Here is an 11,289-nt window from a genome sequence, read left to right on the forward strand (position 1 = left end):
CAAGGGTTTTTGAGGACTAAGATCTCCTATGTGTAATGTGCCACTCAACTAGCAGTATTGCTTGAAAATCTCAAGATTCTCTGAGACAAACCAAAAGTTGGTTTTAAAGCATCATAAAGTTTCCCTTTAGTAGGCCATGGTGATGACAGCAAGGAAGGAAGTTTGGCTGCAGGACTCCTGTGACAGTTTGCAAAAGCTAATTTGCAGAAAAAGCAGATTTCATGGGAACGAGATTTATTTGCAGATAAGGGCTTTTAGTCTGTGATACTGGTTTTGAAATCTTTGCAGGGCTGAGACCTTCCACATGCTGGAATCAGTAATTACTCAGCCTTCAGTTGCTTAATCAGAAATTATAAACAGTCGTAACAAGTAACAGGATTTGTACTTTGTGATGGGAACAGAAAAGTTACCTCAGGACAGCCCAGCCCCCAGCTGGGGCAAAAGGCTGGTGTGGACAGGGTGCCAGCAGGTGTTCCTTGGCCAATTAATTGCAGCAACAGGTGGGGCTCATAAGCCCCAGCTGCAGCCGTGTTGATAAGCCTGTGTCACTGCTGAGACCCAAACGAGTGTCCTCAGCCAGGTGTGTGAGGAGTGTGGTGTTGTCTCTGGAGAACTGCAGCTTTCTGTAGACAGCAAATCCTGCTCACCTGCCTGAGGAACCAGGTATGTGCATTCTGCCAAAGGCTTTAGCACTTCCAGTTTTAAGAATTTTTGCTCCAAGTTTTCTTCCCTCCCTTTTGGCCATAGCTGAGTCTTGTTCCCTTTGCATTTTTTTAAGTATGGCTGGTCAGGCTGGAAAAGCAGAGAGGGGGTCCCCTGATTTCACCAGACAACTGCCATGTCTTATGGGGGTGTCTGTTCTGCGTGTCCCTGGGTTTGCATGGCCTCATAGCTCTTTCAAAATACATGACAGATTTTGGACTTTTTCTTCAGAAGCTACCACAGTTTTAGGGATCCCTTTCTTTCCGGCTAGGTCCTGCAGATTTTACCAGGCACCTGACTCCTTTTTGTGGCTTGCCTTCTGCAATATGGGCACTCAAACATGGAAGAGACATCTCAATTTTCTTACCCTTGCTCTTGGATAACAGGTAGGCCTTTAAAAAGTGTCTATGTTACTTCATTTTTAATCACAGCTTGGGATAAACTTTTCATTTCATGTAGATCAGACAGGACTTGATTTGTGGTCTTGGCTTTTGACGAATTTGAAAGAATTCAAGAGTAAGCTATAGGCTAGTCTTTAGAAATCAATTCAAACTAGGAAATGAGATATAAATTTGTGTCACTTGTATTTCAAAAGTGAATTAATTAGGTCTCTTGAATTTGAACTCAAAAAGACCTAAAAATTAAAATCAATTCATAATCCTGAAAGTACTGGTTGGGTGTTTTCCCCAACGAGAGAGTGAATGTGGTATTTGAAAGTGTCTTGGAGGAGGTCAAATATGGTTTACATATATAAGAGGAATTAAGTATGCTGTGTCATGATTTTCTGCAACATATTTCACTGAGACTAAAACATGTCATCATGTCCTTATGGGCTGATGTTTATAAAACAAATACAAATACTTTCAAGTGAGGGCTATCTGCTGAAGGTTAGCTGTTAAAAATGTTTCCCTCTCTGTTTATAGTTTTCGAAATCTGGCTTATCAGTGGGAATGCTGGCAACTACTCTAAGTATTGCACATTTCCAAGGAGTTTGACTGAGGCACCCTGTTCTAATACATTCTTTACTGCTGACAGTGTTGGCTGTTACCATGAGATAAACAGATTAAATATTGACTCCATAATTGTAGTTGCCATGATTATAAGCACACCACTACTGAAGTATGCAAGTAATTCATGTGAGTCTAGATCAAAACAATCTAGTAGGAAAGGAATGATCAGTTATCCTTGAAATGTGTAAATCCCCAAGAAAGTGCAGTTATATCCTAGCAAGTATTGAGATAGATAAAGTAGGTAGATGTTTTATGTGTGCCCAAGGAGAACTCAATTCAAAACTTGCTAAAATCTGTGAGCTTGCTTTCAGTGGTAATAAAGTTCTAAGTTATTGAACTGTATCGATTTCTATAGCAAATAGGGGCATAGTCAATAAATCGTGACTGCCGTTCAAAACCATCACTCTACAGTCAGCTCCAAATGGTTGGGCAGATTTTAGGGAACCTAAATATTCTAATGCATGTCTCTAATTTGGGGATATACTCAATTAGATATGACTCAAGTTCTAGAGCACTGTTTTTATTTTCTGCTGTGAACTTCAAACCATGGATAAGTGTATTTTTGATAACTTGTAGAATTCAGAGAATTTTGGAGTATGTTTTCATACTTTTATATGTACTTCAAACCATGAATGTTTGCTTTTAATTGCTGTTATAAAAGTTAAGGCAAATTTGTGAGAACGACTGTGATATGATTTGAGTTTTAGGTCTTTCTCTGAACATAAGGCAAACCAAAACAAACTTCTGGATCACAAATATGCAGGTTGCATTGCACCATCATTTTCAGCTTTCCTGGGAACTCATTAGTTTCTCATTATATCTTTTGTCTAAACATAATTTTCTATCAAGTAATTAAGTTGAGCATGATGAGCTTGCTTGATATGCTGCTTCTCATGAGCATATGCTTAAGTGTATATATAATTCTCTGTTGGTAGAGGGGACTGTGGAAATATTGTTCTGATTAAAAATCATGAACTGATAAAAAAGGAATTAGAGTGACAAGAAACTTGTGGTCCCACAAGATCAAATACCATTTGTAGCAGCATTGGGCGATGTGCTAAGACTGTACATTTATATACAGATTTTGGTATTAGTCTGCACAATCGGGCCACCTTTTCTCATGGTGTAATTAAGTCTTTTGCTAATATTTCATGTTTATAGTGCTCCAAAGATGACAGGGACATAGAATGCATGTCTCAAGTGATCTCTCTTCATTGCCTGGTTTACATAATCTTTATTCTCTTTCGTCTCTGGAAGTTTTCTGGCCGTGAGTTGTTGTTTAATTCAGTGACTTTTTGATGGGCTTGTAACACCTATATATAAACTGCCTAGAAACCAGAAAATGTCAATACATTGACATATTTTGAACAGTTTGTCCTCCAAAGTGGAGAACACATGTGGTGTTCATGTTTCCTTTACTGTTCTAAGGCAACAACTTCAATACTGAGAAGATACAGAGTTTGCAAGGCTGGTGATGAGGCAGTTAATAGGGGAAAAGTGTAAAATATCGTATGGTATGCTTTAATTCTATTTTCAGAGGCTCAAAAGAGGAAAATTTGACCACATTACAGTTGTAGTATTCTCTTTTTGAAGAATTGAACAGGACAATGTTTTGGTTTATTGTGGAGCTTTCTAGTGAATAAAAGACATAGAATTCTGGATGAAAACCCAGTTTTAAGTCATCTTTAGCAGAGCCCATAATTTTGGCCTAGCTATCATTTAAACAGTCATGCTTCCATATACTTAATTCATGCCAGCAGCCTGCTTTATTCCTGCTGCTTTGTATTTAGTCTATTCAGAATGTGGTTATACAGAAAAACATCACTCAGGGTTCATTGGAAAGTGCTTTTTTCCAGAACAAATCTTGAAAAAGAGGAAAAAAATCATGTGTAAGTTTCTATAACTTGGCTACCTAATTCAAAGTGTCATTGCAATTTGTCTGTGCCCATTAGAAATCCTTATCACAGCTCTGCCTGGTGGCTGTCTCCACCATTTTGTGGAGTACTTTTGCAGTATTCTGGATATGTAAGTCATTTTAAGGGGCTGTTCTGTTTTTCATGGGCGCAAACCTCGCCTCTCTAACTTTCTGGCCCTTCAACACTGCAATAGGAAAAAGTAGTTATCCCTTAGGAAAATCTCAGATATTGACCAAGGAGAGTAAACCATTAGCTCAGGTCATTGCTAACCTGAGATATTCTGATGTGCTCTTTCAGCAATGAGCATTTGCTTTGCTGTCAAGACTTTATTAAGGTTCCCAGGAGGACAAAACAACCAATCAGTTCAACAAGGAGCTCCCCAGCTCGCTGAGGAGCATTTAGGGTTCACATTCCAGTATGGGTCACTTTGCCATGTTTTGGCTCCTTCCCTGCAGCTCCATTAGCTGGCAGCTGGTGGTGTAGTGGAAGCAGCCTCTTGCATAGAAGAGAACAGCTACCTTTGTATCTTTAAAATACTTCCAAACTGGTGGCACTTCTTTATATAAACACAACAAATAACCTAAAAATAGAACTGTAGCTGGAATGGGAGCTATTCAACATGAATTAATGTGTTTGTTAAAAGTCTAGGGATTTTTGATGGTCTTGTGAGATACACATGACCTTTTCATGATGCTCCCTAGAGATACTAGTCATCCTGTCCAAAAGCAGCATGAAGTTTTTCAGGCATACACAAACAATGTAATTAGGGCACTTTGGGCCTAGTAATGGGGTATGAACACTGTAGTCCTGCTCAGATGGCCTTTGCCAGTATACCACAGTTTTCCAATATTGTAACTATTGGTACAATTAGTGCAAGGGTCTTATATCTCTGGATATAACTACGTTTTGTGCTTTCAGTGTAAAATGTAAAGAATAATTTTCTTCTTTTAGTGAGATTGTGCTACGTGCTTCTCCAGGTAACAAGGAACTGAAACTGCTGGGAGCACAGTGATCTCCATTTACTGTAAATCCATCCAGTCACCAAAACCAGCCTTCACACTCAGCATTAGTTATAAACTCTCTTATATTAGCATTCTCAGAGAGATCAGGGACTGCACAAATGGTGCAGGTTAATATAGCTCCCCTACAACAGAGGGCTGAGTTCAGGATCAAGGATTATGATGGGGTAGCACAGGAAAGCTGTGGTCATTATCATCCCAGGACTATGGGACCTCATCATTGTGCTTAGCATGACACAAACACATAGCAAAAAAATGTCCTTACATCCCAATTACTGTCCTTACTCTTGGGCACAGAGGACCTGAGTGACCCAAGGGTGCCATTCTTATGTGTCACTCCATTTCACACTTACTCTGCTGCTGACTACAGAAGCCACACTTCTGTGAAAATACAATAGACCTTACTCTTACAAATTACTTTTTTAAGAACTGTTAAGATTTTCAGAATGTCCTAATTAAGACAATCAAATAAGCAAGCAGCCAGATGAATACATAGTTCATGTATTCAAGACTGAGATAAAATGTTCAGAATTAATGTGATCTTGCAATACTCATCACACTTACAATGTATATTTTATGTCAAAATAATATTTCTCTAGCATTTCTAGCACTGTCACAGTCTTGAAAAAATAATACAGTAAGTAATGGTGATAAACAACATCCTGTCCATATGAAACTTAAGAACAGGCTTTGCTTAAAAAAAAAAATCTACTAGTGACTATGGGGCTATTATTAATTCTTACAAGTGCTGTGGCTTTTGATGCACAACAGACAAAATAATCTAGATAGTGCTGCAGTGTTGATACTCTGAGAAAAGTGTTCTTTAAAGGGCTGCCTTTCACCAGGAACTGCTCTTTGATGGGTAAATGCTTATGGCAACAGCCTTGACAGCTTATATTCACCTCTTCTGTGTGTGTCTTAATACCTGTCAGCCAGAGATGCTCAGCAGACAAGTTACACGCCTGAGGTGTCTCCTTATGCTTAAATGCTACAATAGATTTTTTTTTTCAGTCTAAGATTTTATCTGGCTCTCAGAACAGCTGGACACCTTTAGTCAGCACTGAACCCCTCCTAGGTAGGCTGGTGGTCCTCTTCCTCCATAGCAGTGAAGCTGAGGTAGCACTAGAGCCTTTGTGCAAGACACTGCTTTTGATAAAGCTGCCCTACAGAATAAAGGGTTGTTCTGACAGTGAAAAACTTCCCAAAGTCACTGTAGGAGAAAGGTTTGTGGGATGAAGCCCTCCAGAGCCGACTCAACTGCAATTTTTTAGAAGCCTGGTGTGTGGCACTTTGACTCCCACAGCCCAACACACCACATGCCTGTGGGGAGCATCACTGTGTATACCAGAGCAGAGGAGGGAGACAATCATGAAGGAAGATGTGTTTATTATCAGACCAAATAAGAGCACACAGGAAAAGACTTCCTTTGTGTTTATTTAAAAATAAATATTGTAGAGTTGGAACAGAGGTGAACACCTTCAGGGGCATCAGTGAAATGATGACAGTAGCAAAGTTCATAGCCAGACACTGTGATATTACAAATCTATTAAGAAAAATAAGTTTGAGAGTTAAACAAGCTAGTTATTTTTGAGTATGATCATCTCAGTCATGGTAACATTAAAACACCACCAGAGAGGCTCAGGTCATAGTTCTTTTACAACTTTTCACTTTTCTAAGCTGTACACAGCTGCTATTTGGGCATGAAGTTAAGTTTCTACATGTGAAGAGAGCGTCTGACACTCCTTGTTCTCCCTGCCTGGCTGTACTCTGAAGTTCACTTAATATCTTTTAGGAATATATTTGCCTCTGGCTTTTTAATTACTAATGAAATTACCTGAAGCCAGATGTACAAAGAAGAACTCTGTTCAGCCTAAACGCTTTCTTTTCCAAATCTAGAAGGCAAGCTGATTGTTATTTATGCATCATATCCTGTAATACAGTGTTTCTCAGGGTCAATCTTGTACAACAAATAAAATCCACCAATACCTGAACTATGTCTCTTGTTCTAGGATTTCCCTAGCAGGAAATCCAAATCCTGTGTACTGTAGATCTGCCCTAGTGAGATAATTATTGTTCTGCCAGGTTGTTGTAAGCAACACATCTGATCAAAGGCAAGGGAAAGGAGTGTAATTGCCATGTGAATTGTTGGAAGTTCAGTTTACTGGCAGTATATGTTTTGAAATTGCATGGAACCACATATATGTTGAAATCTGCCTCAAAATTGATTTTTTCTTCATGTAAATGGAGTATTTTGTGTGGGGTCTGATGCTGAGTGGATGTGAAAGACTTATGCAAGACAGGAGCCCAAGAGAGAACCAGAGGCTTGCTGCCAGTTGTATCAGAAAAGCAGGTGAAAAACTTGAAAGAAGAAAAGGCTATAGGTCCATTTTCAGGTGTGGTGAATATTTTAGGTAGATTTTAGTTGTTTTAAAAATGTATGGTTGACTTCCTGTGTTGAATTTCAAAGAACCGCCTGTGATAGCAAATGGGGCTTAAATTGGCTTCCATTTTAAGGAAGGGTTTTGTCTTTTTGTGTCAGAACGGATTGAAATGTGTGTGTGTTCATATCCATATTTTGTTCAGCCATCATGTATTTTCTTGGGTTAGAAGCCTCTGAGGTGCTAAGGGTATTTGCATATATGTTACATTTGCAAATGGCCTGTGACTTTGAAGCATTCATAGCTGTGAAGCCAATGTGGTTCTAAATCAAAGTTTTTCTGTCCTGCTTTCTTCCTCCAAGACTTGCTGGAGGAGCCTTTGCACTTGCTTTATCCCCTGAGATTCCATGGCAATCTGGCAGCTGGATTCAAATGTTTTTATTTGTATTTCTGATAACTGTTCTACAATGCAATCATCTTCAGAAACACGTTGATTCTATACCCTCAAAAACATGACCCTCCAGGGGAATACACATGTATGGAATGAAATTCCTGCTGCACTGGAGGCAGTCAGGCTTCCTGCCTTTGGTGGCAGAGTGGTTGTGTAGCAGAAGTCTCCTGCAGAGTGCAGCCATCAGTTGCTAATGTCTTGAACATCTGAGATGGAAGTATTTATCTTTATATTGTGCAGCTTTAATGGAAAGGTCCATACTGCCTCTTTTGAGCAGTTGCAGCAGAGTTCACAGGTCTGGAAATTGAGTGAATTACTACTGTGCTTTCCCTTTTCTCCACTGAGATCTCCATCTTCCCCCTCTCCCCCACCCTTGATTTTCTCCCCTTGTTTCAATAATTGAAAGATGTTCAAAACATCAAATTTTGTTCCTCTGCTATGGAAAACACCACCACCACAATTTAGTCCTTTTATTCTAAAATGAATTAATTTTGTAAGACTACTTAAGAGGCATTAACAAAACACCTGCCTCTTTAATTTAGCAATGCTTGCTGCCAAGCATGTGCTGCTGCTTGGGCTTCATGTTTGTTATCTGATGCCTCAGTCATGCTTCAGAAAGTGTTGCATCTGTTCAGTTCTGGCTGAGATTGTTCATTTCCTTCTATTCAGATACTGACTTTTCAAGTCTTAACATATTGTTTACTTTGCTGCTTTTTCATTCACAGCCGTGTTTATAGTGGGAAGGCAGGCAAGGTTTCCTGAGAAGAGTTGTGCAGTGAAACAAAGTACTGTTATTTCTTCACCTATTAGACTTATCATGTGCCTAATGCTGAGGAAATAATAGTATTAATGTTCTTAAACTGGTCCTCTTAAAGGTACTGAGAATGTCAGAATTTGCACCCAAGATATACATGTGTGTCTGATAGGTGATCAGAATTCATTGCTGATATAAGCTGCTGGTTATTCGTATTCCCTATCTTAGAGACACCTTTGGAAGGACGTTGTGGTCAGCAAAGAGAGAAAAATGATTATAAATGTGTCATATCCAGCTTAGTACTATATGGATTTCTGTAATATTTGATTCAAAGATACAAAGAAACGCCAGTAAAAATATTTACCTTCTACTTTTTCCTTTGAGACTGTGCTATTAGACTGTGCAAACAAGCAAAGGCACTAACACTCACAGAACAGTAATTAGATATATTTGTTTAACAAGTTGTAAGTGCAAAATAGAAGACAAAAATCCAAAGTAGTAACTGATGGGTGCTGCATTTTCTTTCCTGGATGATCCCGATTTATTTTTAATAGTGGTATGAAAAAGAAGTCTTTTTAAATTGTGCATGTTTTAAAGAAGTATTCTCTGATGCAGAGGATTGTACTAAGCAGAAAAAAGAGCAGCTGTTACTGGAAGTTACAGTTAATTGTTGTATTTTCCAGCACAAGGTTGTTTGGTGGGAACAGTGGAGAAAAAAATGCAAGCAACTGCCAAAAAAACAAGCATGTGAGGTGAAACTTGAATTTGCTCTCATGAGAACTTTCTAAGATTCATAAGTAACTGAGGAAAGCAGGCTGTATTTAAATCTCTGGAGATGTATGTGCTGTATGGAGACACAGCACAGCACACAGTGTTGGCAGGAGAAGGGAAGGAGAACAGAAGGTCACAAAGACTGATATGATAGGCGGGTAAGGCTCATCAGGATAGTGGATAGTGGATAAAATGCCTGCTGCCACCTCATATACTTTAGCTGGGGGTTTGTGTGTTTGGGTTTTTTGTTTATTTTTGTTTTATTTTTCTTTTGTGGCTCTCAGAGTAAATTTGAAGCCACTATCCTTTCCCTTGCTCCCACAGCACAGGTTTTCTTGTGCTTTTTAAATGGAACAAGAAAAGCATGCCTCTGTTACAAATCTGTAGAGGAGTAGTTGCATATAAATTAGCCAGGGGCATTTTGTGAGCCCTGCAGGCCAAATTTGATGTGATATATGTATGCCTAAGAGCAATCTCTGAAGAGGTACTTCAGCAAAATACCCCAGCTGGGCTCTGGCTGTTGTTAGAGCAGTGGGAAAGCGGCAGAAAGTGTCTCTGGGCAGGCTGAAGGGGAGAAGGGCCTGGCCAGGAGGCCCTGGTGGTGTGGGTGCCTCCTGGCCTGGCACTGCCCACTGCTCTGCTCTGGCACTGCTGCTGAGCCACAGAGTCTGCCACAGGGGCTGTGCTCTGGGAATCCAGCTTGTTAGTCCATCTGTTCTTCCAGCACAAGGCTGTAAAACGTTGTAGGTCATAAGAGGCAGCTATTTATTTCTTAAGTCTTTAGGTGCCAGAGGGGAGATTTCTTTTATATATATAAAAATAGCACTGGAATGCATTTATTAGGAATTTACTGTATTTATTTTGAACCACAATATTTGAACATCCAGATCCACAGACAAAACTCCAAGAAAGTACAATTTCTGTCATACTCTGAGCTCAGTTCTCTGATCACTTATCCTTGCCTGTATTGCCACCCATTGTGAATAATTTCACTGACTTCAATAAAACAACATGCAGTAGCCAACTTTTAACTCAGTACTATTTGCAGCTTTCCCAATTACTCCAGTACTAAGTTTAGCTCTAAAGAATGAACACATTGCTCCCAAAAAGGACAAACCCAAAATGAAAGTTGAACAATACCCTGAAATTAATTTCTTTCAACATTAAAATCAAGACTGATTACTATTAACTCATTAATCAAAACATCTTTCAGCTAGAAAATTTGTTGCCAACTGTTATTATTACTAGTTTAGCATAAGTTGGCCACTGAATATCAGTTGATATTAGGAAATTGCATAGTTCATGCAAAGTCAAAATACTGTTTTGTTTCTTATAAAACAGCTAATGTCTATATAAGTTTATGGAATGAGGTGATTGTTATTGTTCCCAATACATTATGGAGATACTGGTCATGGTTTTATAGTAAAGAATCAGCTGAGGTTTGTCCTGAAAGCAGGAATTCATTCCTTGAAATTTAAATTGTCAATCAGAGACAGGTCTATAACATCTTGTTACTGAATGAAGTTCTGGCTTTTGTGAATCCAGGATGAATTGTGATATTAATACCACGTGTTTCCAAAGAATTTACAAAATATTGATTAATTAATTAAAATTTAAATTCTTTAAGCAAACACAGAATTGACAACAATTTGAGAGCATATTTAAGACATTGTTATGCTATCACACTAGTGTGTCACTGCTTAAGATTTGCATGTTAATAACTTCAGGCAAGCAAATGTCACTCATACAGAAACTCTGTGCTTAGGAATGGCATGAGTAGGAAAAACAAGGTTTTATGTTTTCTAGGCAGAACATGTTGTGATCAAAAGGATTTTGAGAAAATGAACAACTTTATGTACCTTGGCCAATGCACAGGCATACAAGCGAGTGTGGGCTAGTCCCTGAGTAGGCTGTATGAATAAACTGTCCTTTTCTCATTCCTGACCTGTATTCTCCTTTTTCCCATGTTTTCCATGGTGGATCAAAGAAGCAATATAGTGACGCATATGGAGCCTACTGACTATGCAAAATTCTAACACAAGTGATAACCTGCCCCTACCGTTTTGGATAAAATTGGTTACTTTTGGTTAATTAGCTGTTTGTTTTCTGCACAGATATTTTACATTAGATGTTGCTGTCAGTGGAAGCAGCTTTTCAGAGCTGAGGGCAGCCCTCAGACTGGTTCTACCTCTGTAATCCTTCTGCAGACATAGAAGGTTGGCAGCCACCTGGGAGTGCTCATGCCCAGGGATGGCCAAAGGGTGAGAGACAGCACTCACTGCAAGGGT

The 11,289-nt window shown here is 39.1% G+C and overlaps 1 protein-coding gene across 7 annotated transcripts in view; it reads left to right on the plus strand.

Annotated features, from left to right (window-relative positions):
* The window catches only part of ALDH1A2 (aldehyde dehydrogenase 1 family member A2), a 186,125-nt gene that overhangs the window by 83,444 nt on the left and 91,392 nt on the right, over positions 1-11,289 (plus strand). For 5 of the 7 annotated variants that reach the window (XM_053955246.1, XM_053955245.1, XM_053955253.1 and 2 more), the window contains exons 1-2: positions 558-663; positions 974-1,088. The exons of 1 other annotated variant lie outside the window; for it this stretch is intronic. The gene's annotated coding sequence lies outside the window, so the exon portion shown is untranslated. Of the gene's footprint in view, positions 1-557; positions 664-973; positions 1,089-11,289 lie in introns of those variants that run through there. One more of the 7 variants, XM_053955248.1, reaches the window with a different exon arrangement.

The sequence above is a fragment of the Vidua chalybeata genome, chromosome 13, assembly GCF_026979565.1.
Source record: "Vidua chalybeata isolate OUT-0048 chromosome 13, bVidCha1 merged haplotype, whole genome shotgun sequence".
Classification (NCBI taxonomy): domain Eukaryota; kingdom Metazoa; phylum Chordata; class Aves; order Passeriformes; family Viduidae; genus Vidua; species Vidua chalybeata.